General features: G+C 45.2%; 1 protein-coding gene and 1 pseudogene across 1 annotated transcript in view; both read right to left on the reverse strand.

The window, feature by feature from the left end:
• LOC147423481 (sodium/proton antiporter 2-like) overlaps positions 1–27,425 on the reverse strand; it is a 107,397-nt gene that overhangs the window by 22,894 nt on the left and 57,078 nt on the right. The window lies entirely within an intron of this gene.
• Positions 21,186–23,513, reverse strand: LOC147423482 (uncharacterized; annotated as a pseudogene).

A 27,425-nucleotide genomic window follows, 5' to 3' on the forward strand; every position in this document is an offset into this window, starting at 1 on the left:
CAGAGTGACAATATGTGCAGCAAGTCAAATTTGTTTAGTTATGAATCATGATGGTCATTAACTGATTGGTGTACCGTGTGCAGATTGAGCAACTAGCTAGTCTCTAAATTCTAATTTCTAAAGTTTCTATGGTTTTGTGTTTGTGTATAAAGTTTTAAACATGGCGGTGTAGTATGTAGGCTTTTAAGCATCCTATGTAGTAGGCTATCTGACGTGTGGAATTTCCAAGTAGTCTGATCCGTACTTATTCCATACTTTCGGACCCGTGTGCGTCCGATGTGTGGTTGACGTATGGAAAAACTATGCTACACGGTATACTCGAGTCTATAGTTTCATATATAGATCCTCGCTTTACGAGCTTGTTTCGGAGGGCTATCCAGGAGAATATTCCCACACGGCTACTCTCATCCTTGTTCCACCCACAGAGAGATGGGCAATCAGAGATAACAAATTCAGTGGTTTTGGACTTGTTGAAGTCATACATCTCTGATCGAAAGACTCAATGGGAGAAGCATTTGCCCTTGGTTGAGTTTGCCCACAACAACACGGTTCATAGGTCTACGAGGAAGGCACCATTTGAGATTATTGAGGGTGCTAAGAAGGTTCCACCTATTCTAAATACCAAAGATAAGATTTTTGAAGCACATTAGTAAACTCAAGATTTGGACATTGCTTTTGCTAAGGTGTGCGAGGCTCTCGAGAAGTCTCAAGCACGGCATAAGAAGGCAGCAGACAAGCATCGACGTGACTTACAGCTTAACGAGGATGATTCGGTGCTTTTACGTTTTGAGAAATCACGCCTATGAAATGGGAAGGGTAAGGAGCGGCTTTTTCCAAAGTTGAGTATGCGATACTATGGCCCTTTTCAGATTCAAGCCAAGATCACTGATATATCCTTCGGACTGAAGTTACCAGATACTTGAAAGACTCACAATGCATTTCACGTAAGTCTGTTGAGACCTTTCAAAGGTGAAGTGTCAGTGGACATGGAGCAGAGTGTTAGGAAATAAGACGTAGCTAAATAGATATTTGAGTAGATTACTTAATGGAGAGAGATAGACTTCACACACAAGAGATTATAGAGTAGAGAGAGAGAGAGAGAGAGAGAGAGAGAGAGAGAGTACACACGATATACGTGGTTCACCCAATGTGGGCTACGTCCACGGGAAAGCAGCCACTCAATGGCTTTAGCACTTCAAAAGAAGAAGTAGTTTACAAAGGGATTAAACCCTTAATAGAGCTCCCGCCTTGCTTCACTCTCACCACCTCACACTCACCTTGTTGCATCAACTTCACACTATGAAATGTGTGTAGAAATGGCCTCCTTTTATAGGCCAAAAGGGCTGTCCTCTCTTATGAGAGGCAACCATGTGTAGGGCTGCCCTTGTGAGAATAAGTCCAAATCGGACCCTCCAATCCGCCCATGTGTGGCCGCCCTTGAGAAGACAAGTCCGCTTTTGAATTCCGCCACCGGCCACCGGCCATTGACTACCAGCCACTGGCCAACCGACGGTTGTTTTCCGACCACTTTCCGGCCGCCGTCCGGCCATAATATTCCGGCGAAAAGGAATATTCTTGGCCGTGAAAATTTTGGTTTCCGGTGAGTGATTTTCCTTCACGCACGATGGCTTCTCCTCATAATGGGGGGCCTTACAAATGTGCGCTTTTACCACAGAAAATTACAAGGGTAAATCAGGCTCCATACTTAACAATCTCCCACTTGGAGACTGATCTCCAAACCAAAACTGTGACTGCTTTCCATTCTGGCTTCTTATCCTTGAATGCCATTGAAGATGAGCAAAATCTCAACTTCTCCTTGTTGACCACCTTTGTAAACATGTCTGCAGGATTTTCACTTGTATGCACCTTTCCTAGCTTTAGCTGTCCCTCTTCTAAAAGAGTGCGTATGAAGTGATATCTCACCCCAATGTGCTTTGTCCTTGAATGAAAGGCTGAGTTCTTCGCAAGATGGATAGCGCTTTGGCTATCACTGTACAAGACACAATTGTCTTGTTTGAATCCAAGCTCTTCTAAGAATCTGTGAAGCCACAGAATTTCTTTGCTTGCCTCCGTCATTGCTACATACTCTGCTTCCGTGGTAGAAAGTGAAACCACTTTCTGCAGCTTTGAAGCCCAGCTTACTGCTGTGCCTCCAACCGTGAACACATAGCCAGTAGTGCTCCTTCGAGTATCTTTGTCACCTGCCATATCTGCATCAGCATACCCTTCCAGAAAAATATCAATTCCTCCAAAATACAAAGCATTTGTTGTTGTCCCTTTTAGATACCTAAGTATCCACTTCACAGCTTGCCAATGCTCTTTACCTGGGTTGTCCATGAACCTACTCACAACTCCCACTGCATGTGCAATGTCTGGCCTTGTCCAGACCATAGCATACATTAGAGAAGCTACCGCTGCAACATATGGAACTTTAGACATATAGGCTATCTTCTCTTGCGTCTTTGGACACATATCCTTCGTTAGTTTAAAATGACCAGCCAAAGGTGTAGAAACTGGTTTTGCATTTTGCATTGCAAACCTTTCTAGTACCTTCTTGATGTAATCTTCTTGAGATAGCTTTATTGTCTTCTTCGTCCTGTCCCTTGATATTTTCATACCAAGTATCCTTTTTGCAGCACCTAAATCTTTCATTGAAAAAGATTTAGACAGCTCCTCTTTTAGGTCTTTGATGTCCTGCATGTTAGCACTTGCAATCAGCATGTCATCAACATACAACATTAGGATGATGAACTTCCCATCTCCCAAATTCTTCGTGTAGACGCAGTGATCCGAGTTGCATCTTGTGAATCCATGATCCAACATCCATCGATCAAACTTCAAGTACCATTGTCTTGATGCTTGCTTTAAACCATACAAGCTCTTCTTTAATCTGCAAACCATTTTCTCCTTACCTTTTACTTCATACCCCTTTGGTTGAAGCATGTAGATTTTCTCCTCTAAGTCACCGTGAGGGAATGCCGTATTTACATCCATTTGCTCGAGATTTAGATCATGAGCAACCACAAGACTTAAGACAAGCCTAATTGAGTTCATTTTTACAACAGGAGAAAATATTTCATTGAAGTCAATACCTTTCTTTTGAGAAAACCCTTTTACCACAAGCCTAGACTTGTACCTTTTCTTCCCACCTTCTTCTTCCTTCAGCTTGTACACCCATTTGTTTTGAAGTGCCCACTTACCTTTAGGCAACTCAACCAACTCCCATGTTTGGTTGCGATGTAGTGAGTCCATCTCCACTTGCATGCTCTTCGTCCATTCTTCTTTGGATTCTTGTTGCATAGCTTCTTCGTATGATTCCGGCTCTCTGGAATCTGAGATCAAGAGATGGTTGAAGGAAGGAACAAACCTTTCTGGAGGTCTACTTGCTCTTGTAGATCTTCGGGGAATAGGTTGAGGCTCCTCATTTGGTTGACGTTGTTGCACATTGTCACCGTTTGCAGTCCTTGAGTCTTCACGGTCCTCAAGCTCCATGTACTCATCACCTGTTTCTTTTGTTTGTTTTCTTTCCAAGTAATCTTTGTACATATTTTGTTCGTTAAAAATTACATCCCTACTCCTTAAGATTTTACCATCTTCAGGATTCCATAGGCGATACCCAAAGTCACCTTCTCCATAGCCAATGAAGAAACACTTTTTGGACTTTGCATCTAGCTTTGATCTTAGGCTTCTATCTATGTGCATGAAAGCCTCACACCCAAACACTTTGAGAAATGCATAATTCACCGATTTACCTGTCTATGCCTCTTCTGGAACTCCCCCATCCAATGCCGTTGAGGGTGACCGGTTGATTAAGTACACAGACGTACTTACAGCTTCCGCCCAAAGCTCAAGCGGTAGGCCTGCATGTAGCCGCATGCTTCGTGCTCGCTCCATGATTGTCCTGTTCATCCTTTCCGAAATCCCATTTTGTTGAGGTGTCCTTGGGGTTGTCCTTTGCCTCCGAATGCCATTGCTAGCACAAAAGCTTTCAAAAGCTTGGCTGCAATATTCGCCTCCATTGTCGGATCCGAGGCATTTAACCTTGGTACCTGTTTCATTCTCCACAAAGACTTTCCACCTTTGAAATATGGAAAATACATCGGATTTATTCTTCATGATATAAACCCATGTTTTTCTAGTCGCATCGTCTATGAATGTTACATAGTACAATGAGCCACCAAGTGATGGTGTACTTGCAGGACCCCAAACATCAGAATGAACCAACTCAAGTTTTTTATTTTTTCTTTCATTTCCTAATTTTTGAAATTTTACCCTCTTTTGTTTACCATAAACACAATCTTCACAGAACTCTAAGTCCACTTCTTTCAAACCTCGTAGAAGCTTCTTTGTTTGAAGGATTTGCATTCCTTTGGCACTCATATGCCCAAGTCGGTAATGCCACACCGCACTGTCAACTTCGGTAGTTGTTGCACAAGCTGAAGGTTGCGTGCTAACAGTACACAAGTAAAGTGTACCGACTTCTTCTCTCTTGGCAACCACCAAAGATCCCTTTGAGATCTTCCACCTTTTGTTTCCGAATATAATGTTGTGACCTTCATTATCCAATTGTCCTGTAGAGATCAAATTTTTGCGAAGAGAAGGAACATGCTTAACATCTTTAAGCTTCCACTCATTTCCATTAGCAGTTTTGACAGAAACTGTACCTTTGCCGACAATCTCACAAGCTTCATCGTCTCCCAAGTATACATACCCAAAATTACCTATGGTGTAGTCTTGGAAATGTTGCTTGTGTGGTGTCACATGGAATGAAGCCCCGGAATCTACTATCCAGGAATTAGACACATTGTCTAATGAGAGAATTAGAGCATCTTGCTCTACTTTACCTGCCACATTGGCCTCCGATGTTGGCTTGTTGTCTTGAGACTCTCCCTCCTTCTTCTTCTTGGACCAGCAATCCTTCTTGACGTGGCCCTTCTTGCCGCAGTTCCAACATTCAAGAACTGACTTTGTGCGTGACTTACTCAGCCTTGAGCGATCACGACCCTTTTGGTTTTTGAACCTTTCCTTAAGCCTTCCTCTTGTTTCCACTGACAGTGCAGCACTTGATGATTCTCCTGTGCTTCTCCTTCGTATTTCCTCGCTTAGAAGAACACCCACAACATCATCAAACTTAAGAGTATTTGTGCCAGAAATAGAATTACTTACAGCCATCACAAGGCTGTCCCAACTATCCGGTAGAGATGATAGTATAAGGAGAGCTCGCACTTCGTCATCGTAATTGATTTTCACCGATCGAAGTTGACTTATATTTGTGTTAAAGTCATTTAGGTGTTCTGCAACTGAACCATTCTCTGTCATCTTTAGATTGAACAAGCGCTTCATAAGAAATACCTTATTGGATGCCGATGGTTTCTTGTAGAAGTCGTCAAGTGACTTCATCAAGTCCTCCGTGGTCTTCATCTCCGAAACATTGAAGGCCACCGTTGATGCCAAGCTTAACCGGATTGTTCCCAGTGCCTTTCGATCAAGGACAATCCATGCTTCATCTGCCATTGTTGCGGGCTTCTTCGCAAGACCGCCTAGTGGCAAATAGAGATCCTTCTGGTAGAGAGTCTTCAATCTGCATCTTCCAATGTTGGTAGTTTTTGCCGTTAAACTTCTCAATCTTGAGCTTCCCTTCCTCCGCCATAACTCCCACTCAATTCAAGGAATCCTTTCCTTGAGATAATTTAGCTACGAGCAAACCTTGCTCTGATACCAGTTGTTAGGAAATAAGACGTAGCTAAATAGATAATTGAGTAGATTACTTAATGGAGAGAGATAGACTTCACACACAAGAGATTATAGAGTAGAGAGAGAGAGAGAGTACACACGATATACGTGGTTCACCCAATGTGGGCTACGTCCACAGGAAAGCAACCACTCAATGGTTTTAGCACTTCAAAAGAAGAAGTAGTTTACAAAGGGATTAAACCCTTAATAGAGCTCCCGCCTTGCTTCACTCTCACCACCTCACACTCACCTTGTTGCATCAACTTCACACTATGAAATGTGTGTAGAAATGGACTCCTTTTATAGGCCAAAAGAGCTGCCCTCTCTTATGAGAGGCAGCCATGTGTAGCCGCCCTTGTGCGAATAAGTCCAAATCGGACCCTCCAATCCGCCCATGTGTGGCCGCCCTTGAGAAGACAAGTCCGCTTTTGAATTCGGCCACGGCCATTGACTACCGGCCACCGGCCAACCGACCGTTGTTTTCCGACCACTTTCTGGCCGCCATCCGGCCATAATATTCCGGCGAAAAGGAATATTCAGGCGAGGGGAAAAAAAAGTCTCGGGGACGGAAGCCCCCGAGGCCCCTAAAGTTGCCCTTGATTTTTGGCCGTGAAAATTTTGGTTTCCGGTGAGTGATTTTCCTTTACGCACGATGGCTTCTCCTCATAATGGGGGCCTTACAAATGTACGCTTTTACCACAGAAAATTACAAGGGTAAATCAGGCTCCATACTTAACACAGAGGAGCAACCCAAAGTGAAAGAGACAGAGAAGATTCTCATTCCAAAACAAGTCCTCGCTCACAAGGAAAGGAACGTGAAAGGTAAGCTGGCACGCCGATATTTAGTCAAGTTCAGGAACTATCCGGCTTTAGATGCAAAGTGGATGGAGAAGGAGGACCTAGCAAATACTCCTCAGATTTTAGAGCTTTACCTTGAAGCTTTTGGTTTATCACCGACTATTCCAAGAGTTACCGATGAATCAGCAGGTTGAATCTGGTGTGGTGAGTACTGCACAAGAGGGGAATTACTCCACTCTTTTGTCACAAGTTACCTCGATGGGATAAAGTCATTGATTTCTTTTTGAGATTCCACGGATACTGACAGGTTGACAGTATTCTGCTAAATGACTCAATGCAAAGAAGTACTTTGAAACGGGCATTCCTAAATGTATTTGTTCCATGTGCTCTCATGTGTGCATCTTTGAGTGCATGTTTAAAAGACGAAATGATTGCAACATTTATGTCTTGTCCACCTGAGGGGTGAGGGGTGATGTGGATATGATAGTAACGATATTTAGTCAATCAAGTCATCCGTTAGAGATCAACGTGGTCTAGATGTGATTGCTAAATAAGTTACAATGATCATGATTCTCATCTAGGATCTCGATGGGGATAGGATGAGAATGTGATGTGAACGTACAGTGGTTGTCGTCGTCGTGTAAGTGCTAAATAAATGTGGTCTAGTGCATCGGTACTTAGAGTTAGTGTCTGTTGAACTAGTTTTTGTCCTATGTTTGTTTTGCAGGCGTAATCAAGGGCGATTACAATTCTTTCAAGAGGGAGATATGTCACAAAGTCATGACGTGGCATGACCTAGACGACGGACTCCGAACAGAGAGGGGTCTAGTGAAAGAGGCAGGAGAATATTCACCAACTTACAGAACCTGTCCAAGAGGCCTAAATTAAAGGGCATAAATTTTATAAGTTGTACCAACTTATGGTACCCTAGCCGAGGGGCCTAAAACCTTAAAAATTAAGCCTAGCATCAAATATGCTTGTCGGACTGATGACATGGCAGTTGTACGCATTTTGCGCTGAACTGCTGACGTGGCAGCCATGCAGATTTTCGCGATTTGCGCTGGTGACTTTTGGAGCTAGCTTTTGGAACAAGCTACTTTCAGACGACGCTTTTCATGTACGTTGTTTTTGGGAAGGCCAAGTGCCTATAAATAATATACCTAGATGAATCCAGGATAAGCCCAGATTCACCCTTGAAGGAAAGTGCAAGGTATAGACCCATGGTAGTCACCCACAAGACGATATAACCATCAGCTCCTCGGACATTGTAACTTTTGAAGCATAATAATAAAGAAATACCAAGAAGGGGTACCAGTCTTTGGGGCCAATACCTCTAGGCGCCGAACTTCGTCGTGTCGTGTCGTCTCTCTCTCTCATTTTTGTTCACTTCTTTCAGTTTCTCTCACGTGTGTTGCACGGCTTGGAGTGTCCAAGTCTATTACAAGGCTTCCCCTACGCTCGAGGATTTCGGAAACGGAATTCGCGATGGTTTGCACAGCTCACACACTCTGAGAACGAACTAGAAGGTATCTAAGTTGAGAGCTAGCCTCTCAGGTTCTCAAACGGGAAGGAAACGACCATTGAGTCTGATATCTAGAACGACGAGGTCTACTCCACTTCTTGTGCTTGTAAAAAGATTCCCCCCCATAATAAAGATTCTCTTTGAGGGGGGACCAGCCCATCTTCTGGTCCCCAACACTATGTCGATCTTCTCTCTTCTATTTCTCTCTTAAGTTCTATTTATTTTCAGCTTATTAATTGCTCGTGTACGCTCTTGTTTGTGACAGACGCCTCTCTTTTTTTGCAAAGGAGGACGATTCTGAGAAGGAACATGAAAAAATCATGACGAGTCAAGGGAGAACCATTGAAGAAAATATTCAGCTAGTACGAATTCAACTTACGGAATTGCAGCAGCTCCTTTCACTGCCAGACGTCCAGAAGGTTTTGGATGGACTCAAGAAACAGCAAGGAAGAGACGCCAATGGGTGTCAAGAAAACACTGCCAGTTGTAATAACCCGCAAGAGAAAAATGCAGAGAGAGGTGCCGCGGTACACAAGGAATCTTTGGATCTGACAACCAGCCTACAAAGAGCAAAGGCCAGGGAAAAGAACTCTCCGTTGAATGACAGTAAAGATGTCTCTATCTCTTCCCCTTAATCTCCTCGTTATACTACCTTTACTTCTCGTACAGTATCTGAACCCTCTTCTAAGAGGAGAACGCCTACTAGTTCTTTACATAACACCAAAGAGAAGCCCATGTTCAAGAAGGACAATTGCAAGTGTCAGCACAGGATGCAAGTTTTTAAATCCGGTGACAAGGACGTTGGTGCAGCCAAACACTATCGACCAAGGGAGAAGCCTAAAGCAGATACATGAAAGATAGCAAGTGGGCGGTACAGTACTTGTGTGGCTGCTTGATGCAAGGTATGGCCGACACTGCCGGGAAGTGTGTCAAATGTGGATTCAAGTAGACCAAAGGTGGTTTTCAAACTCAACTGGTCAGGAGACCTAGAAGTGTCAAAGATTGGTTGGATGTCACTATCAGCTAGTGCCATGATATGTGCTATGTTGAATGACTTCACTATTTTGGCGTTGTCAAAGCTCTCTAAATGCATGAAGCCCAATGGTTAGCAGCGCTCAAATCGGATATTATGATAGACGATTGCAGTTTGACGGTTGCCGACACTTGTAACGGCCGTGCTCTTCCCGGAGTGGTGTGTGGGATTGGTTGTGACCCGTTTGCGCTGCCATGGGATTATCCACACTAAAGATGAATTTTAGGAAGCTTTTTTTGGATCGACAGTTTGTGGCGCGTGAGAGGAGACCAAACTCAAGACCTTTTTTAAAGCTAAAGCTTAACTTGAAATAAAAAAAACGAATATGCCTGCAGTTTGCATTGAAAATGGGTGGCGCTGTTGCATGCAATGAAGTGAAGTGCATATGTCACAAACTATTGACGTGTCAAAGCCCTGAAGAAGGGAGTCAACTTACAGATGTCAACCGAGGGGCCTAAACCCTAAGAAGAACAAGTAACAGAAGAAGAAGTCCTACCAACTTATGGGGACCCCGTCCAATGGGGCCTGAGTGACATAAAGGGATTAAAATAATGCAGGACTCACACAAACACTCACGCAAAGCTGATGACGTGGCAGCTGTACGAAAATTCTGAAAATTGCGCTGACATGATGACGTGGCAGGTTATACAGATTTCCGCGTTTTGCGCTGACGGCTGTACGGAAATTCCGTGATTTACGTTGGCAGCTTTTTGGCATTGCTTTTGCACCAGATGCTTTTGAGTTTGAAGGCTTTTCATTGTACACTACTTTTGGGGCCTAGGGCCTTTAAATATGTGCTAAGGGCTCATTCTCTCGCATGCTTGCTAGCGAAGGTGCAGAGTCTGGAGTACCAGCTTGTACTGTGTTGATGCAATATAAAGAAATACTGAAAGGGGCGCCAAGGTTTGGGGCCAATACTCTCTAGGGTGGAATTCCGCCACTCCGTGTCACGTGTCGTCTCTCTCCTTCAGTTCAGTTGTTATTGAAGTGCTAAAAGTCTGTTCAGTCTCTTCTTTTCTATCGGCACGCGGTGCCGGTCTCGTGACAGCATAGGTCATTGTTGAAGGCGGCGCTACAGTATGCAAAGGAAGACGGCGCCATCTGGAGGACCAACATGCACCACGTGGCGAGTGCATGAGAAGGAGTGGGAGCTAGCCCATTGCGGGGGCGACTCCTGCAAGAGCTTGGAGGGCTGAAAACGGGGCTGCATAAGGCAAGGGGTGACAGCCATGTAGGTAGTCGAGAGCTGCTGGTAGAGCAGGGGTGTGGACTAGGCTAAGGAAGGCCTGAAGGCCTACAAGGACGGATGGCGGCCAGTGGATGGCAAGAGTGAGGAGGGCCGAAAGCAGCACACGACGAGGTGTCGCAGGGCACAAGGAGAGGGGCAAGAGTAGGCAAGCGTCAGAGAGCAAAGTAGCTGGTGGGTTATGGGCTGAGCTTGTAGCTAGTAGGAGTTTCGAGACGGGTGGGCAGAGTACTCCATCAAACATTATTGCACCTTGGTCAATTATAGGAGATGCATCGATGCAGCTAAGCACCAAGAGGATTTCATTGTTTGGCCTCAATCTTGTGGCTCTTCGAGTAGATGTCCTATGCAGTTGGTGGACGGGGCCACGAAGCTTGGAAAGATAGCTGCCAAGAGAGTGAAGAAGGAGCATCACTAAGCAAGAGAGAGGCACACTGTTGGACAAGAGGTTTGAAGGCTCCAAGTTGGGGAGGCCGAAGTTGAAAGTCGTCCGTCACATGCTGCATGGGAAAATGGGAGGCAAAGGTTGGAGACTTGCCATGCTTGTCGTGGAGAGTCGCATCAAGTTAAATGATAAATGTCCATCAACTATTTACACTGTTTTGAAGGATTTTTCGAGATATTTGTCCGCTTTACCCTTAGATTCGTGTCGTTTTTATCTCTTTTCATCATGTCTACCTGTGTTTTGTGGGTATCAATGGTTCTTGTGCAAACGAGGTGTGTATAAAGGATATGGGTCTCGTGGTATGTCACATATATGCACTCTTTAGTGGTGTGTTGAGTTAGTGAGTACTATCTATATGGTTGTGATGTACATCTTGAGGATGGAAGCTTGTGGACAACTTGAGTCTGCCAATGATCTTGGGGTATCTGAGAGCGTCGAGACTACTTATATGTGATTATATGGTGCTATCAATGGTCAAATGTCGAGATAATTGATTGCATGCTTTGTGACCAGGAGTTGTAGTTCGGGCTGGTTGGGTGTGGGCTTGGGCAATCGAGCCTAGCTGATTGGGTATCTCCGTGTGTGTTAAATAGGGGATAGGGGTGTTGTGGAATCATTGAACTATAGAGAGGCATTCGAGTTGTGTGTTGGGTGTTTCCCGTTTCCCCCTTTCCAAAGTCAAGTTTGATAGTTACACACGATTGAGAGATATCTCCAAGGCACTAACTTTTATTAGACAGTTTGAAGTTGCTTTTGCAAATGGAAACTTTACCGAAAAATCCAAGTAGCGTCATGTTGGTATGTATCTCAAGGAGAAAGCGATGCATAGACGCTCTCTTTCCGGCTTCCAAACGATGAATAGCACATTCATGTCACTTGTGATTGGCAGGAACCTCAAGGCCAAGATACTTAAAGCTCTCAACAACTTCGAGTGTCTCATGTTGTACAAAATGCATAACTTCTCCTTATGGTTGGATTTCATAAGCATAACCTTTGTTTTGGATTCATTCACAATCAACCCACTATGCAAGAAAAAGTTCTCAAGGACAACCATAAGCTTTTGTGCATCCTCTAAAGTGTGTACTAGAAGCCCTACGTCATTTGTATACAACAAAAGCATGATTACCGCATTGCAAATATAGACCTCTTCAATGCCTTCTTCTTGCATAAAGTCAAGTATCATTTGTTTCAATTGATCGGTGCATAGACCATATAGAGTTGGTGACAACGGACATCATTGTTTAACCCTATTAGTGCTTGAAAAAATTTCTGAAATTCCTCTTCTCATGCGCAATTGACGCATCACCTTCTCATAGATTCGAGAAACCGCAAGCATAAACTCACTTGGTAATTGAAGTTCTTCCATCCTTCTCCACAAATTGTTACGTGGAATCATATCAAAGGCTTTCTTAACGTGCACATAGTAACAATACATTTGCTTGCCTTTCAACCGAATTTCCTCCATGAAAACATGAAGATCGACAAGATGATCAATGGTGCTATAACATCAACAAAAACCTGCTTGTCCTTTTGCACGTTTGTCATTCTCTCCAACCCAATCACTCAATTTTATCTCCATTATACACTCAAACAACTTTCTCATAAGAGACCCAATAATTATAGTCTGTTAATTATTTACATTCTTTACATCCCCTCCTTTATGCAAAGGCTTGATCCAATCAGTGCTCCAATCACAAGGCATACCATGTTGAAGTACAAGGTTGAGCCCGCCACACACATCCTCAATGGTAAAATAAAAAAGAGGGCATATGTAACAAACTTGGACAGCCCAAGTCAAGATTCTACCGTGACACAGCAGAGATTCGCTTTAAAATAGTTCACAAAAGATGACACGGCTCGGCATAGTTCCGTGCCAAGAGGTATTGGCCCCAAAGACTGGCGCCCCTTTCGGTATTACTATTTATATTAATTGGTGTGCAAAGTACAAGAGCCCGCGAGTGCTCACTCTCAGTCTTTACGTCCAAATGCCCAGAGAAGCGAGCCCCCAAGGCTTATTTATTCTTACAAGGGATGCCCAAAAGCAGAGCCCCAAAAGTTTTTAACTCAAAATCAAAAGCAATTAATCTCCAAAAGCTTCTCAAACTCAAAAGCAGTAATCTCCAAAAGCTGCTTCAAAAGCTGGCAGCGCGATTTGCGGAAATCCGTATTGTCAACGGAAATCACGAAATTATGTACGCTGCCACGTCAGCATGTCAACGCGTTCTACGACCGCCCGTACAGTGCCATGTCAACCTGTCGGCGCATTTTCCGGGGGACTGCCATGTCACCGGTTTGTGATATACCCCTCTCCACTGTAACAAACTTGGACACCCCAAGTCAAGATTTACTACGACACAGTAGAGATTCACTTTAAAACAGTTCACAAAAGATGACATGGCGCAGCCTAGTTCCGTGCCAAGAGGTATTGGCCCCAAAGACTGACGCCCCTTTCGATATTTCTTTTTATATTGATTTGTGTGCAAAGTACAAGAGGGCGCGGGTGCTCACTCTCAGTCTCTGTATCCAAATGCCCAAAGAAGTGAGCCCCTAAGGCTTATTTATTCTTACAAGGGAAGCCCAAAAGCAGAGCTTAACTCAAAATCAAAAGCAATTGATCTCCAAAAGCTTCTCAAACTCAAAAGCGTTAATCTTCAAAAGCTGGCAGCGTGATTTGCGGAAATACGTACTGTCAACGGAAATCACGGAATTCCGTACGCTGTCACATCAACATGTCAGCGCGTTCTGCGGTCGTCTGTACAGTGCCACGTCAGACTGTCGGCGCATTTTTCGAGGGCTTGCCACGTCACCAATTTGTGACAGCATACATGGGAGTGAATCATAAAATGACATTTGGTTGCTCATATAGTTGCCTACAATGTACGTACATATCCATAAGATTCAAGTTATCAAACTCTCAACCCGCTTGCCTCTCAAGTTTCTCCAAAATCTTCCACATGAGGGTGCCTTTTCTTAGACTTGAAGAAATTGATGCTTGACTTTCCATCTTCTTCTCTTCTTTTGAATCAATGCCTTGTATATATGCAAATGACTTTGATTGTTGTCTGTGTCCATAGTTGCATCTAGCTTTATGAAGGACTTCCGAGCATCTTGACATTCTTTATCAAAACACCTTTTACGTGAACTATCTTTGTTGATACCATGGACATGGTTTATGGCAAAACATTCTTTGGCACAAGAACAAATAACTTTCTTGAAAGCTTCCCATTTAGTTTCCAATGGTGCGTCATATTGAAGCTTTGTCATCCATAACTTTTGCTCAACCATTTCAATATCCATTGGTGCCCATTTGAAATCCATACAAACAGAAAATCTCTTTTCTTTGGCTGAGATTATCATGCTTAGTTGTTTCTTCACATAGAAGGTCAATACATAAGGTTCGATGGTTTGACTCCAAGGTCCATTGGCCAAGCGTAAAACTCTTTATGTGATACATGATGGCTTCAAGAAGTAGCATATAATCAATCACACTATACCCATTGTATTTTCTACATGTAAATCCATCAGTTCGACTCCACAAAGATACACCATTGGCAATGAGCATACCCGTGCTTTTGCATATGTGTAAAAGTAACTTTCCATAGTGATCCGGCTATTTTTCATCCATTGAAGTATGATCATATAAGTGAACTTCCATCAGCTCGAAATGTTAGCATCTCAAATTGTTGAGTATCATGTTGCAATGTTTTTGTGCGAGCATTCATATCCCCAGAGACAATAACATCACCTTTGTCTTTAAAATAAGCGATGTCCTCCTCTAAATCAAGAAATAGTTCATCTCTATCCATGCAAGTATAAAAGGAAGAAGCGTGATGAGAACTATAGCCATCGGCTGCCAAACTAGGTGCTCTTTTTGGTGTCATAATTTTCAGCCATCTATAATGTTTGTGTCACAAAACGGGAGCGTACACGAGCACTTAGAAAATCTGAAAATTATAATTCTTTGAAAACATGAGAGAAGGGAGAAGATCGACACAGTATTGGGGACCAAAAGATGGGCTGGTCCCCCCCCCCCCCCGTTAAGAGTATTCTTTTATTCAGGGAGAATTCTTATACAAGCACGAGAACCCGAGGAAACCCCTCCGTTCTGTAGTCTTAGACCCGAAGGTCGTGCTTTCCCGTAAAGGGCTTGGGCACAAGGCCGTTCCTTCCCGTGAGGGACTTAGGCGCGAAGCCGTACTTTCCCGTGAGGGACTTAGGCGTGAAGCCATTCTTTCCCGTAAAGGGCCTTCCCATAAGACGGGAGATTCCTGCAAAACAAACCACACAAAGCAGCAATTCTCAATGCGTCTAACCACCTTATACCTGTCGCTCCTTGCTCGGAGAATCAACCTCCGTACTCAGTCGTCACGCGAGCACTTGCAATTCCGTCGCCAGTCTCTACTCCAAAATCCCAACGCTTGCACTTCCTGCTGCTTCTGGCTCCTCCAAACTGAAACGCTGGCTACCCTTTTATAGGGTCTGACACCTGGCAGGAATAGGGGTCCAAAAGCAGAGCTTGGCGCTCCTAGAGAGAGGAGAGAGAAAATCGCGTTTTCTAGAGAGAGGAGAGAGAAAGATCGCAATTCGGCTCCCCTGCGTTGGTTTTAGCGCTGGCTTTTTCTATAAGAGCCTTGCCTGCTTTATTTTATTAATAAAGGGGCCGGTCACTTAAAAGTGACCGGTCACTTTATAAAATAAAGTGTGAACCTATCAAACTTTAAAAACTCATTAAGTGACCGGCCACTTTATAAAATAAAGTGTGAACCTATCAAACTTTAAAAACTCACTCAGTTAGTGAAAACAATGCTACACGGACACATTCCAGGCGTCCCCGGGTGCAGGACACGACACAGATGCAATGCAGACACAGACTCTTCGCGGGAAAACATCTGTCCTCCCGCGACTGTTCTTGCTTTTCGTAAAAAGCTTCATTGAACCCATCTTTATTCTTGTGCTTGCGTTCTTACGCGTATCTTCTTACTCGGTTCGGATTTCCTCCTTAGCCTACGGGATGCCCCCTTACTAATGCACCCGTCACCCATCATGTGACGCATCAGAGGCACTTGAAACCCGGTCCTTTCCACCGAATTTACGGAAACTCCTTCGCGATGTTTACCGTCACCCATCAAATGACACATCAGAGTTGTCCGTTCCTAATGGCAGTTCCTGTAGCTACAATCTTTTTAACAGTTCTTAGTGCACATAATAAAATATCCTAAAAAAAAGATTTAATCATTAAAAATCAGAAAATAGTCCAATTAGCAACATCCCTCTGGCTTCTAAACAGTTGAGCTCAACTGTAGTGCTTGGACATATACCTCCTGTATCTCGGGATAAGTTGCTAATTCCTCCTGCGTCATCCCTGAGCATCTAGATTCGAATAGTTCTTAAACTTAACCAAATACTTCCGTGTTATCTTTCCGGATTTGAGAGACCGCTCCTGATGACTTACTATCTGCTCCGGTTGGAGTATTTCTTCTGTTTCCTCAACCTCAGGAGGTTCCTCAACGCTAGGCTGGCTCGGAGGCGGTCCCACATACGGCCGGAGTAAACTCACATGGAAAGCATTATGGATCTTCCAATTAGGCGGTAGCTCTAATCGGAAAGCGACATCATTCACTCGCTCAGTAATCTTAAACGGCCCATAATAATGGGTAGAAAGTTTTACCACTTTCCCCTTATGAGACGCTTGTTTCTTAAGTCTTGCCTTCTCAAACATGAGCAAATCCTCGGACAAACCTTCGATAATATGAGCATAATCCCAGAAAGCTACGTACATCATGTACCGTAGTGGGAATAGGCCAATCTTCTACCACTCGGATCTTGGCAGGATCCATACTCACTTGATTGTGAGAGACTATATGGCCGAGATAGTGTATCTCTGAGAGAAAGAACTCGCTCTTCTTTGCATTCACATGCAACTCATGCTTTCGCAATTCTTGAAACACTAAGTCCAAGTGCTTCCGATGTTCCTCTTCTGACTTAGAGAAGATGAGTATGTCGTCAAAGAATACTCCCGTCAAAGCTCGATACGGGCTGAAAATGCGGTCCATCATGCGATTGAACGTCGCAGGAGCATTGGTCAAGCCGAAAGGCATTACCAAGAATTCATATAGTCCAAAGGTTGTGCGGAAAGCAGTCTTATGGACATCCTCAGGGGCGATCCGTATCTGATGATACCCACTCTTTAAGTCTATGCGACTAAAGACACTTGCACCCTGCAACTTATTAAGTTGATTCTTGATTGTGATCTTGTTTAAAGACCGATAGTCTATGCACATTCGAAACGTGCCATCTTTCTTCTGCACCAGTAGAACTGGAGAGCACTAGGGTGAAGCACTTGGCCGTACTAACCCTTTCTCTAGAAGCTCGTTGACTTGCTTCAAAATTTCCTCTTGCTGAGCAAGACTCGCCCGATAAGGGGGTTGATTGGGAGGCAAGCTACCCGGTATGAGATTTATGCGGTGATCTTCCGGGCGTACCGGAGGGAGTTTATCAGGAGGTGTTTCCGTGAAACAATCCTTGTACTTTTCAATAAATTGAAGACGCTTAATTTCCAGACTAGAGAGAGAGTCCCTACTAGTTTTATCCTTTGCAAAAATCAAGTAAGCAGAAACACACTTCTTTATTTCTTTCTTAATGGAGATATGGCTTACAATTGGGAACTGCCAATCTCCTGCATCAGCTTGAATCTTTATTTTCTTACCCCCATGATCAAAAGTGAGGGTCTTTTCCACATAATCGGGAATAGGTGTCATGTGAAAGTGCCATGGCATACCCAAGATGATATCACATCCCTCGATGGGTGCCATCAAAAATGATTCGCGGTCCTTGTACTCGCCAATCCGAAGATTGAGTTGTCCTTGCACAGGAGTTGCATTGGTTGTCAACCCTTTGAATGCCGATCCGGATGTAACCGGTGTGCCAAGGTGAGCTGGTGTAAGGCACAAACGTTCTGCAGTATCCAGGGAGATGAAGTTATCCGTGGATCCTGGATCATAAAGAATCAATACTCGCTGGTTGTTCAAAGACCCCCAGCCCTTCAGAAGTTGACGCTTCCCTTTCTCTGTTTCTGTGTTTCCTTGAACATCTGGAATTGAGTTCGAGCTTGGTGGTGCGGGTTCCTTCCTTGCTTTCTCTTGCCTCGTAGAGGCTTGTTCTTGCCGTTGCTGCTTTAGCGGGCAGTCCGGTTTCATATGTCCTTTCTCGCCACAGTAGAAGCATCTTCCTTCCTCTCTGAAAGTTTGAAGTTGAGTAGGAGAAAGATACTTAGTTCTCTTGCCAGTGCCCTCTGGCTTCTTAGAATGATCATCGTCCCTCGATCGAGGACGTTTTCTTCCTTGGCCCCCTTGGTCATCGTAGACCCCTCTTTGTCTTGCACGGCAAGTGCTATGTTCCATCATTCTGGGCGTCCCAGTTGAGTGCAAATCCTCAACAATGATTGTTGACTCCATCATCCTCTGAAGAGTATCATGCGCATACACCTTCATACTCTTTCGAAGCTGCGGTTGGAGACCCGCTTCGAACTTTCTTTTCTTTTCCTCGTCGGCAATCTTCATGAAGGGAGTGACCTTCAGAAGAACTGACCAATACTTGTCCACATAAGTCGTTACTCTTTCATGTTCCTTCTGGGCAAGCCAGTCCCATTTCTTCCGTATGTCCTGCTCGAAGTCAGGCGGAAGAAATTGTTCATAAAATTCAGATTTGAAGCTCTCCCAAGTTCTGGCCTGAGAACCATCCAGAATCTTGGCTAACCACCAATTACTTGCCGTTTCCTTGAGGTGCATCCACACATGGCGTAATTTGGATTTTTTTGTGAAGTGCCCATTGGTAAAGGCGACTTCAAACTGTCTGATGAAGGACAGTGCTTTGGAGATGTCTCTCCGTCCGTTGTAGGTTTCGAACTTGATGTCCTTGTCGCCTGATTTGAAGACTCTCATGCGATATTGAGACTTGCGACCTTGCTTCTTGAATCGAGGCTTATCTTTAGGTTGATGTATGGTAGTGGCGGTAGTAGCTGCTTCCTTCTTCTGACGAGATGATCGAGAAGTAGAAGTATAATCAGGAGAGTAAGATGGAGATGAGATAGAGATGTCCTTGCTCTCGTCTAGCAGAGAGAGCGCTTTTTCCTGGCCTTTCCTTGAAGTAGGCCGTTCATTCCGATCCGAAGATCCTTTGTGCACCTCGGCACGTGCTTCTTCTCTTGCCTCCTGTGGTCTCACGCCAACAGTGTTGTCTGAATGCTTGGCTGCATCAGTTCCATTCGTTTTCTTCATTCCGCCCAAAAGCTTTTGGACGTTCGGCAACAGTAAAATTTGTTGCAACTCCGCAAGCTGAGCTTGCACTTGTTGAAGTTCCTCTTCAACGCTTCTCCCTTGGCTCGACATGGTTCTTCCCGGTATCGTCCTTCTTTGCAGAGAAAGAGAGGAGTCCGAGCTCTGATACCACTGTCACAAAACGGGAGCGTACACAAGCACTTAGAAAATCTGAAAATTATAATTCGTTGAAAACATGAGAGAAGGGAGAAGATCGACACAGTATTGGGGACCAAAAGATGGGTTGGTCCCCCCCCCCAACCCCCCCGTTAAGAGTATTCTTTTATTCGGGAAGAATTCCTATACAAGCACGAGAACCCGAGGAAACCCCTCCGTTCTGTAGTCTTAGACCCGAAGGTCGTGCTTTCCCGTAAAGGGCTTGGGCACAAGGCCGTTCCTTCCCGTGAGGGACTTAGGCGCGAAGCCGTACTTTCCCGTGAGGGACTTAGGCGTGAAGCCGTACTTTCCCGTAAAGGGCCTTCCCGTAAGACGGGAGATTCCTGCAAAACAAACCACACAAAGCAACAATTCTCAATGCGTATAACCACCTTATACCTGTCGCTCCTTGCTCGGAGAATCAACCTCCGTACTCGGTCGTCACGTGAGCACTTGCAAATTCCGTCGCCAGTCTCTGCTCCAGAATCCCGGCGCTTGCATTTCCTGCTGCTTCCGGCTCCTCCAAACTGAAACGCTGGCTACCCTTTTATAGAGTCTGACACCCGACAGGAATAGGGGTCCAAAAGCAGAGCTTGGCGCTCCTAGAGAGAGGAGAGAGAAAATCGCGTTTTCTAGAGAGAGGAGCGAGAAAGATCGCAATTCAGCCCCCCTGCGTTGGTTTTAGCGCTAGCTTTTTCTATAAGAGCCTTGCCTGCTTTATTTTATTAATAAAGGGGTCGGTCACTTAAAAGTGACCGGTCACTTTATAAAATAAAGTGCGAACCTGTTCAAACTTTAAAAACTCACTCAGTTAGTGAAAACAATGCTACACAGACACATTCCAGGCGTCCCCGGGTGCAGGACACGACACAGATGCAATGCAGACACAGACTCCTCGCAGGAAAACATCTGTCCTCCCGCGACTGTTCTTGCTTTTCGTAAAAAGCTTCATTGAACCCATCTTTATTCTTGTGCTTGCGTTCTTACGCGTATTTTCTTACTCAGTTTGGATTTCCTCCTTAGCCTACGGGATGCCCCCTTACTGATACACGCGTCACCATCATGTGACGCAGCAGAGGCACTCGTAACCCGGCCCTTTCCACCAAACTTACGGAAACTCCTTCGCGATGTTTACCGTCACCCATCAAATGACACATCAGAGTTGTCCGTTCCTGATGGCAGTTCCTGTAGCTACGATCTTTTTAACAGTTCTTAGTGCACATAATAAAATATCCTTAAAAAAAAGATTTAATTATTAAAAATAAGAAAATAGTCCAATTAGCAACAGTTTGTGCTTGTCACCTTTCAAAATTGATACCAAACCTTCCAATCTTTTCTTACTCATACATGCATGCTACCCCTCCTTGCCCTCTTTGTTGCTTAAGATTCTTTGACCATATCAATGAATGACATTGTAACCCTCCAACCCATTAATCCTTTGTGTATTGTGCTCCCAAGTTTCAACACGAAGTACAAAATAGGTTGCACATTCCTATTTGCTCCAAGGACTTGCCTCTTCCTTGGGCACATTTTCTTCATGAGAATCTTGTTTCTTATTCCTCTCCTCAAGCCTTGCAATGCATATTTTGTTGCTTAATAGTGCGATCTTCACATATAAAGCATTTTGTATCCCTCAAATTAATCCAACTATTATCAAGGATAATCATTTGTTTGATCTCATCCAACATGATGTATACAGTTGGCCGTTCTTCCGAGCGAGGAGCTCTTTGCTTACCCACTCTATGTGCTCCGTAAACCATAACTCCTGACATGCCAAAGTGAGTTTTGAAGAAATCTTCGATAACAATGGCAAGAGGAGGAGGTGTCTCTAACTTCTCTTCGAAAATTCTACGAATAACATGCTTCTTGGAACGTCGCTCCTGTTCCTTCAACTCCTCTACATCCACATTCTCAACATTCTTTGTTTGGGCCATAGCTTACATAGCAAAGGAATTAGGAACCACATTGTTACCACATATATCAGCATAAGACTTGCTTGTGCATATATTTTTCATGTCGCTTACATCCCGACTCATAGTGTCAAACTTCTTGTCTTTCAATGCATGATCATACTCCACTTTGCTCATGCGCTCCTTCAAAGCAATCCAGTTCACAAGAGAGCGTTTACATTCCTCGACTTCCTCTTCAAGTTGCATCAAACGTATTGTTTGCATCTCGAGTGTCCTCTTGAGATTCTCATTCTCAACAACAAGAGCCCTTAGCGTACCATTCTCCATTGCAAGTGCCCGTAAGTCTTCACCTTTCTTATTCACGGTCTCTTGCAATGATACCAAGTATATCATAATCATGGTTTCCAATGTCGTTGGTTGAGTGGTTGTGTTGCTATCTCCACACTTGGGAGATTTTCGATCATTTTTTGACAATGGTTGTGGATCTTGTTGAAGAAGAACCCTTGCGAGTGCCGAAAGACATTGTATGTAAAATAAGGATGAGAGAGAGAGAGAGAGAGAGAGAGAGAGAGAGAGATTTTTTCCGTCTATGTCAGGCTGAAATCGGCCTATGAGACGGATCAAATATACATGGTGTGTGTGTGTCATCCGTCTATCGGAAAGACAAATGAAACAAAACTGATACAAAACTGAACTGAACTAGAAATAAGTAGTGATGCACTGGAGATGGTGGTGATGATATATCCAGGGGAAATTTGAGGAGGGGATGGAGCTCTATCTCTGGGAGTATATGCATGTCTATATGCTTAGGGTAGTACAATCATGAGAGTGCATCAAGCTATCTAGCTCCATCCTGTACTAATGGAGGGGTGTAGTATGTGGTACATGGGCAGGTCTGGTGCCAGAGCTGCCCGGATGAAAGCTGCAGGGTCGGCCCTCATCTGAGCCACTCGCTCCTCAGTGGCACGGCGCTCTCGAGCCCGGATCTCCTCGATCTGTCGATAATTGAGGCTCGCTCTCCTGTAGCCAGTGACTTGTGGTCATCGTCTAGCTCGGCTTGCCTCGGCCTATGGGAGTGTCACTCCCCTCTGAGTGTCGGATGAGGGGGGGGGGGGGGGGGGGGGGGGGGGGGGGGGGGGGGCTATAACTCTCTTATAGAATTCTATGAGCTGCACATGCCTATCCTTTGTCTGTGTAGCTGCGTGCGTCTGTAGTAGTGTGTCCCGGTGGCTATGTACCTCTAATAAGAAACGCCCTAGCTGTCTCTGATCTCGAGAGTCCATGATCTCTCGCAGAGTGGGCTGCCCTCTGAATAAGGCCTCATACCTGCCTCTGATCTCAGTATATGTGCTGCATCGATACTCCTCGCTCTCCACCTCCTCTGTGCATGCTCTGCAAACTCGCTCCTCTCTGGGGACACCAATGTGTTTCACAGTCTCAATCTTTAGCATGTGTGATGCCACTCTCAACTGACCAATCGCCACCCACGAGCTATGTGGCATGTATGTGTCCATGTAGCGTGGTCTCTGTATGAACCCATTAAATAGTATAGTAAGAAACTAGTCTCTGTAGTCTGACATCTTCGCCCCAAGCCCGGTGACTCCCAGACTCTCTTGGTGTATAGCTGCCAAAGGTCTTGTCTCAACACCAAGTTCCTCTCACTGCGAGAGAGGTGAACATAGGGTGAGTCAGGGTCGTACTGGAAGGGTGGTAGACTCTCCATATCAAGACCGTGTGCCTCAAACCATGCTCTGACCTGTGAGTACCATGCTCTCTCATGCCCACTCTCTAATAGCTATATAACTGCCTCAAAAGCCCTTCGAGTAAGTCTGTCGGGAGGTAGCTCTCTCATCCTCTGGATGAAACAGACTGTTTGGAATAGTGCCTCTACTAACATAGGTGGTGTGGCGAGCTCTGCTCTGATAATGTCATGTGGCACTGTATGCTTGCTACGGAGCAAGCGTGAGATCATACATATCTGTGGCCTCTCCATCTGTGCCCACTGGTCAACTGTCAATCCCGGTGCCCATACTATTGTTGCGTACATCAAGGCCAGGGTGACTAAGGTGTCGAAAAGCCACCCCTTCGTGCGGGGCTCCTGAAAGTGTGCCTAGGGTTGAGTATCCTCGAGTGAGCCTGTCAGTAGATGCCTACCTCATAGTGAAGGGTCCTGGTAGGCTGGCGAATGTAACTCCAAGGTAGACGTATGAGGTGACCACATCAACCCGTCCTCCTGCTGCTGTGAAGGTGGCAGCGCTCCTCACTGCACTGGATGTGTGAAAGATCATAACCTTGGTTTTGCCAAGGTTCACAGTCAACCCCCTATGTGTGCAGAAATCATCCAAGGCCCCAAGATGTCGCTGCAAGCCCTTGGGTGACTCTGAAATCAACACAATATCATCAGCATATAACATGATGTGGATTGGAGTACCTGCCAAGTCGCTCCCCTCCCCTCCTGCTCATAGTCTGTAGTCGGAGATCTCGTCGATGTAGAGCCCAAACAGTGTCAGGGAGAGTGGGCATCCTTGCTTAACACCAATGGTGCTAGCAATGGTCTCTGATAAACTTCCTGGGCATCGAACTCGGCCAGTCACCCTCTCGTAGAGAGCATATGTGGCCCAAATCATCTCTGCTGGTATCCCAAGACTCTGAAGGCGCTGGAAGAGCCTCTCGCATGAAACTGTATCAAAACCTTGCGGAAATCCACAAAGCAGCAGTGAAGCCTCTTCTTCTGCGTCTTTGCCCCGTCAATGAGGCAGCGCAGAACAAAGATGTGATCAATGGTAGAGAAAGCTCGTTTGAAACCTGCCTAGCCTGGGGCTCGTAGACCCTCGATCTCTACGTCTGAGCTGAGCTCTGCCTCAAGTGCTGCTCCATATAGCTTGGCCATCATGTGGCCAATCATGATAGTCCTGTAGTTCCCTAGGTCCAAGGTGTCACCAGATTTGTGGATAGGCACTATGGTGTGCTGTGTCCACTCCTCTGGGTAGCCCTCCCCTATAGCCCGATTGAAGACATGCAATCAACGAGGCTATAGTGGAGGCCGCATAAATGATGTGCTCACTCTGTAATCCAGTGTGATCAGCTAATCGTCTGTGCTGCATGCGATGGATGGCTCTCTCTACCATCGCTCCTCTGAAGAAGGAGCGTGTGGGTCGTGGCTCGGTGGCTGTGGGATGGGAGGCTGACCAGGCACCTCATATAGTCTCTCTGCATAATCGTGCCATATCTGTGGATCCTCAATGGGTGTAGTTGAACGTGGCTCGCAGAGAGTGCGCCATTGGCTAGAGTCGTGAGATTTCAGAATCAGAGATTCCTCGGGTCATTTTTGCTAGAGCTACGCAGACACAGGGAGGATCCTTAAGGAGATCACTCAGTGGGAGACATTCACAAAGGGAGATCACTAACTTCTTTAGAGTAGGGATTTGACAGTCAGATGAGCAAGCTTCATTGCAAACCTCATCACTGCAAACCTCATAGCCGACATATACCAAAGGTACAGAGCCACTGAGCTCAGGAGAGCTAGATGCCCACGTCTATGAGGGCGACCATGTCATCAACGGAGGCTCCATCAGAGAAGCATTACTATTTTAGCACGACATGGAAGGCGTCCAATATGACTATTTACAGAGGCGGACATCGACGATGCTCTTCAACGACCGATGCAATACTTTCTCGGGCAGCACCTAATGCTTGGCATCCTCGGGCATTGATAATGATGATGATTTTAGTGGTTCACTTTATCTCACTTTATTTTGTACCCAGACAAGATTGTATCAATTTGGTCTCATAGGTCATTTTGGCCTTTTGTGCCCAACTCTTGTGTCGGTTGTATCCATGTGCTCCTGGTATCTAATTGAATCAGATCCTGGCGTATGAGTCTAGTAATCTATATCCATGTGAGAGATAGGAAGGGTGCATCCAAGGAGTACTGGAACGGAGGCATTCTATCCATGGTGAAACCAAGTAACTGAAACCATGATGTCATCTCCCCCATACGACTATGGTGTATCCCCCTATAGCGCTAGTTGTCGGGATGACTTGAGGGCTAGCTAGGCCTATCTGTCTCTGGGGAGGTCCCATAACTGTGCATGAAGGATATTGATCTAGTAAGTACCTCTAACACGAGAGGGGGGGCAGCTAGCTCGGCTCAACTAATCTCATGTGGCACTGAGACCTTGGCCCAAATCACCCAAGAGATCATGGAGACTAAAGGCCTCTCCATACATCTCCATCCATCACTGCTACCAGATCTGTCATGATGGTCCACTAAGAGTCCCCAAATTTGAACTCCATAGAGCATAGCTGAAGCCACTAGAGTGCCAAAAAGCCAAAGCTTTGTTTGAGGTTCCTGAAACTGAACCTGCAAACACATTCTCTCCAATCCTCCCAAGGTTGCATAAGCTTTTTCAGTCTAGTCTCTGCTGCTCTCCTCAAAGAAAACACCTGTCCACTGAAAACTACCCCAAGGTAGGTGTATGCATCTACATACTCCACCATCTCCTGGCCATATGTAAATGTTGGGTTGACCTCCTGACTCATTGTGGTGTGGTGTTAAACACCATAACCTTGGTTTTCCCCAGGTTAACAGACAATCCATTATCATGAGCAAATGTGTACAAAGCATTTAAGTGACGTTGCATTCCCTCTGGGGAGTCAAAAATCAACACAATATCATCAGTATATAACAACAGTGGGATCCATCTCCCTGCCATTTGTGCTCCTCTATCACCATCTCTCTCAATGTAGTCAAAAACCTCATCCACATACATACCGAATAGTGTAGTAGACGGCAGGCAACCTTGTTTCACCCCGATAGTGGAGTGAACCAAATCAAAATCCCCTTTGGGGTACGTAAATGGCCCACCATTGATTTGTATAGAGCCATAATCCCCAAATCAACTCTGTGGGTATCCCTCTCTCCTGCAGTCTGCGCATCAATCTAGCTCTGGGCACTGTATCGAAGGCTTTGCGGAAATCCACAAAGCAACAATAGAGTCGTCTCCCATGTGATCTCCCATCCTCAATAATGGCTTTGAGTATCAAAATATGATCAAGAGTAGAGAAACCTCTCCTGAAACCCGCCTATCCTGCTGCCCATACACCCTCTCTCTCTGCCCATCTACTCAACTGCTACTCAAGGATATATGCGTACAACCGTGCCAATGTGTGTCCAATCATGATAGTGTGGTAGTTCCTAGGCTCCATAGGGTCCCCCAACTTGAAGATAGGTACGATAGTAGACAAACTCCAAGTATCAAGTAGGCCCTCGCACATGGCACAGTTGAACATCACTGCTAGGAGCTTTGCAAGCAGATCTCTCGCATGTATAAAATGCTCTGCAACTGGGCCATCGTGATCATATGCTCTCCTAGTCCTCATTCTGTCAATGGCCTTCTTTACCATCTCGGCGGTAAAGAAAGCACATGTGTGTGGGCATGGTCCTGGCAGATCCAGTAGAGGTGGCTGTCTAGAAGTGATGACTGGTGGGGGTGAGTGACCATGGAAGAGCTGCCATGCCTCGCCTGAATCCTGGCTCAAAAACAGTTGAGCTAGAAATGCGCTCTTCTTTCGTCGCGCCAAATGTCGAGAAGCAATCCGTGATTGTCTGTGAGTGATGACTCCTAGCAGTACATCCCTTTGAAGTCGGGCTCTGCACTCCTCATCATACCATCCTTTCTGGGGCATGCTCCCATAATGCCGTTGCTGCTTAGGCTCAGTGTGTGGGTATACCTCTGCTGCTGCATTCTACAGTGTCTGCCAATATGTAAGTGAGCTCCTCCAGAGGTCTCCCTGGATCCTCTATGCATAAGCATCTGTATATACCATCTAGTGTCTGAAGTAAAAGTGTATCGAGTATGCGTAGATGTTTGTGTCAATCAAGCTGTGTTGAATTGGAATGAGACGGTAAACGTAAGGAGGGCATGATCTACTGCTACCCCGATAGGCCTGGGCCCGACTATAAAGTCATGAATAGAGGGTATAAAACTCGGCTGAGCCAAAACATAATCCATTGTGCTAGCCCCATGTCTATGAGGAAAACAAGTGAACCACTTGATGCTAGAAATCTCTGAAGGCCATTCAAGATGGCCAGTCCATGTGCAATTCCCATGTCCCCCCATATCCAGTGTGCTCCTCATCGTATCCCATATCATTCACATCCATTTCTCTCAACATTTCCTCTGAGGTATCGTAGAAAGTTGTCTGAGACTGGCCCGTCCTGGCACTAAAGTCTCCTAGAAGGATGATATCCCCGTCCCCAGAGAA

The sequence above is a fragment of the Adiantum capillus-veneris genome, chromosome 26, assembly GCF_014529385.1.
Source record: "Adiantum capillus-veneris isolate H3 chromosome 26, ASM1452938v2, whole genome shotgun sequence".
NCBI classification, from domain to species: Eukaryota; Viridiplantae; Streptophyta; class Polypodiopsida; order Polypodiales; family Pteridaceae; genus Adiantum; species Adiantum capillus-veneris.